This window comes from Aedes aegypti, chromosome 2 (genome assembly GCF_002204515.2).
Source record: "Aedes aegypti strain LVP_AGWG chromosome 2, AaegL5.0 Primary Assembly, whole genome shotgun sequence".
NCBI lineage: Eukaryota > Metazoa > Arthropoda > Insecta > Diptera > Culicidae > Aedes > Aedes aegypti.
Window position 1 is genome coordinate 394,648,464 of NC_035108.1, and position 4,848 is coordinate 394,653,311.

The window sequence follows — 4,848 nt, forward strand, 5'->3', positions numbered from 1 at the left end:
CACCCAAAAATAGCGGTTTTTCGTAAAACTAAGTGAAAATGTAAAAATTCTGTAACATTTTTCGCACGATCAGGCACATTTCGCGAAATTTGAAGATAATCTGGGGATTTTAATCAATTTCCTTGGGGGATTTTAATTTTTTTCCTTGAATTTATACATGGGTCGAATTTTTGTCCCGCTGATTTCACACATGGTGTAAATCGTTCGGCTATAGAAATATATATGCACAATAGAAATATATAAAAAAACGTTATGAGCCATTTTTCAATTTCTCCCATGCTAAACTTTTCGCCCCCTTTACTGGATTTTTCGCCCCCCAAATTCTGTTCAATAAATTTTCGCCCCTTTTGTCCCGAAAATCGCCCCCCAGGGGGCGAATTCGCCCACTTTGGGAATCACTGGTGTAAATCGTTCGGTTATAGCGAGAGAAACTATCCGTTGGTCGATGCCCGTCGACTCTCCAAGGGCTGGAAACGTATACATGCTTCATCTACAATTTGCTATCACTGTTCAGCGTAATGAGTTCTACTCGCGATATCTTCGCTCCCGTTCCTTGTCGCTCTCTGGGATTGGTTTTTCAGTTGACAAACGAATATTTGTCAATGAAAACCTAGGACCCGATATCAGGAGCCTATGATCGAAGGCTTTACTGTTGATACACAGAATGGAATACTATTCGTGAAGAAAATTGGCGGAAAATGATCTACAAGCTATCCTTTCCTTATAAGTTTTTGTTTATCCATTGTTAAATTCATCCAAGTTAAAATTAGCAAGAAGCAATCGTTACAAAAACTTCATACTGCCTAGATACAATACGACGAAGTACGGGAATACATTTTTTGTGCGAGGTGTAGTGCACTGGAATTGGCTACCGAATCATCTTTCCAATGAAAACTCGTCAATGGCATTTAAGAGGGTATGTAGAGAGCATTTCAAGTAGAATTTAACAAATAAAGTAGATATACATTTAAGAATAGCATTTTTTCACTAGTTTCATGGCGCTTTGTTTCTACTAAAATCTTCTATTTGTGACACTAAAAAAGACGTAAGTCTTACGTTACATTATTTTCACAATAAACAAATAAATAAAATAAATCATAGGCGGTGGTCCATACGACGCGCACTTACCCTTTATTTTTATCTCAGCAGTACTCTCAGCTCAGCATTTATTTTGTTACAAGCGGTTATCTCCACTCACATAATAATATACTCGGAAGGTTAGCGGTCCTCAAAACGCGTACTTACCCTATTTCCTGGTATCAGCGTCCTCTAAACTCGCTATCAATCAATTTACAAGCGGTCCTCCCAACTCGCTACACTATTCTACACTATTCGTCAAAGATGGTGGTCTTCAAAACGCACTCTTGCTCTATTTACTGATTTCTGCAGTCTTCTTAATCCACTTTCCATTTTTCACGAGCGGTCCAACAATAAAAGTGGAAGGTGGCGGACCTCACAACGCGCAGTTACCCTATTTTAACTCAGCGGTCATCTCAACTCGATCTTTGTTTGTTCGCTAGCACGGCATACACAGATAAGACAATCTCATTACTTGTATAAACATCAAATTTGGTTGTAAACATGTGACGTCATTCCTATCGTAGCATATAAGATTTGTAACACTAGATTACTTTTTCAACGAATTTGTTCTAGGTGACTAGGAATGAACTCGTCAAGTATCGTAATATGGGGTAACATTGATATTTTTTTATATTTCTTATAGATTTTATTTAAAAAGCATATGTTGGAAATTTTTCATTTTTAAAACAAATACTGACCCATTGCTCGTGTCTACATACCACGTTTTGTTTTCTGAAAGTTTTAAGTATGTTTAAACAATGTTTTAAGTGATTTTTTTTATTAAGCTGATATGGAGTTTGATCACTTATGATGGCAACGATAGGTAATATTGAAATTATCATTACGTACTAAAATCATGGTCCCTGAATCCGAAAATGAAGCCCATAATCTTTCAAGTCATTTACTTTTTGAGTTATTTCAAAATCGCCTAGAATTATGGAATACGCCTAAGGGTAGGCATTTTCGTAAGGAAATTCTGCATTTTTTGTGGTAATTTGTGAATTATGCTTAACTGAACCTATTTAAGAAAGATTTGAGAACGGCATCGTTTTCGGTGATGTCATTTTTAGTAACAATCGCATTTCTCTTGCTCATATCGGTTCCAGAACTTATGTGACATTTTTGTTCGTGTCATCTATAATCATGAAAATCATTGATTCCAAAAGTTAAAAAAATACGCATGAACACTAAATAATAGCAAACAAACTCATGAATATCTCTTCTCCTATCCGTCGGATTGAATTGCTCTCTTGATCAAATTTCTTTATTATGATTTGAAGAATGACTTTTTACTATCGGATGACAAGTTTTTACAGTCTACTCTCCCTAACTCGATATTGAAGAGACCATCGAGTTACAGAACACAAAATCAGTGTAATTGCGATCCATGGGACCATCTAGGGTAAGTGTTCCCTTAATTGTGGGTGTTCCTATAGTTGCGGTAGTGTCGTTTTCACTGATTTTACCACTTTAGCTACAGCACCGACACTGCCAATCGACGTATTGGCTTGTTGATATATGGAATAGCTGAAAAGAGCGTTCAAATTGCTTTAAAACTGATGAAATATCACTAAATTTGCTAAAACTTTTCTTACTTGTACCAATAGTTGCGGTAAATTGTTCCTATAATGGAGGATCCCATAAGAAAACAACGGATACCGCAACTATGAGAACACAAATTAAAGGAACAGTGTACCAATAGTGGAGGAATTATTTTTCACTGACATGCCGTGGATTACTGCGATGAAATCATTTTTCTCATTAAGTCAATGGTCGTTACTTCCCGTTACAACAATAACATGTACATTAATTGCGCTTCTTTAATTTAGGCAGTTAAATGAAGTTCAATCGTGCTTAGTACCTCCACTATTGGTACATCTACCCTAGTTAGCAATGAAAACCAACTTTTAGTATGGTTCTCTAACTCGATATCAAGATAAGGAATATCGAGTAATGGAGAGTTAACTGTGCTTACACTCCAGTACAAACATGTTTTTTTTTTCAAAATTTCTCCATAGTAACTTCCATATAAACTTACATCGTCTTTGGACCAACTTTAAATCACCACCTAGAAAGCTGAAAATTTCACAGAACACTATTTTTATGGTGAGGATTGTAAGGAAGATATGAAAAATCGGATTTCTCACTTACCCAAACTTTGTCATACAAGTTCTATTTGTAGTCTATTTGATAATAATTTACAAAATGTCATACAAACTGAATTTTAATGGCATGTAGGGTAACTGGGGGTAAAACGCGCCCTCTAAGGAAGCGGTTTTAGCTATGAAGAACATTATTATAAGCCTTTTTCTATTCATCATCTCATAGACAAACATGTTTTCTATCAAATGGTAGAAACAGCCATCCATTTTCTTTTTTCTGGAGTGTTTAAATCAATTTTTATAAAACGCTTGCTTATCTGCATTTTTATTTTTTGCGGGGTAAAACGCGCCACCTGATCTCGGCGTTGATCGCTCGCGCGCACGCATGCGCAATCATGCTTGCAAATACGTTGCATACATAAGGGTGTTTGATCAGATGTTATAGTATGCATGCCGATTCGAAAAATATGCATTTGTAAGGTTCAAATTGGCACGTAACTACAGCTTGGCATTACGTTTGCTGGAATTTGAATTCAAACGGCTGTTTTGGTGTTATGAAATAGGTGTGGCCGTTTTGCCCCACGAGTTGATTAAACTTTAAGTCCTTCAATACGCTTTTTAAGGATAAATTCAACACTGTTTTCGCATGGAATACAAACTATGGGAGTGCACAAGTCTATTCTCGGTGATAGTTTCAAAAGTTTTGTTATTTATCGGCCTGAAAAATGGCCTAGAAAATAACACAAAATTACAACGAAAACAGCGAAAAACGTTTTTTTGAGTTTTTCACGATTTTTGCCAGGAAAACACTTACAAATATATGTATAGAGAAGCATTTTATTACATTTTCTATTATCTCTGGTGAAAAAAAGCATCCCAAAGCACGTAGTTCGTTCAAAACAAGGGTGGCGCGTTTTACCCCAACGGCGCATTTTACACCCAGTTCCCCTACATAAATTTCTATTTACGTAGCCTGGACCGATTACTTAAATGGATGTTTCAGTGTACCATTCTCTTATTTAGGGCAAATTTTACTACCAATTCATCTGGCATCTTTGCAGTGGGAAAGCATGTGAACGGTAGTTTTGATTATTCTGCCCTAAAGGAGGCGTTTCACCGGAAGAACTTATAGCAGATAATAATTCCTCCAGGATCGTAAATCCTTCAAGAGAACTTATTTCTTCATACGCCAGTTGAGATTCATTAAAAGTGCATTCTCTTGGTGAGCATCGAACTATTTGAATCGTTTCGGAGGTCGTTTTGCGAGCTGGACACGCGGAAGACTGATGCATGTGCATCACCTTTTTATGATTTCTGTTTCGAATATTCCAATACTAGAGTGATTATATGAAAGCAAAGATGAAAGTGGTTGAGATACCGGGAGACTAAAGAAGAGTAATGGTTTTGATACATTGAAGTGGTAAATGTATCGTTGGAAAAGTACACCTTGTAAACACATTGCATGATAACTAAGTAAGAAAACAGCTGTTCGAAAACAACAAGACATCGAAGTAGGATTAAGAGATTGAAAAAGAATACAGAGTACTCTTTCGTCAGCTTTCTTCCTCAGCGGAGACGTTACGGCAAGAAAAAGTGGAGCCAAAATATCAGCAAGCCGTGAATACGCACAACTAGAAGTTATGTAGAACTCCGGTGTAAAACTGAC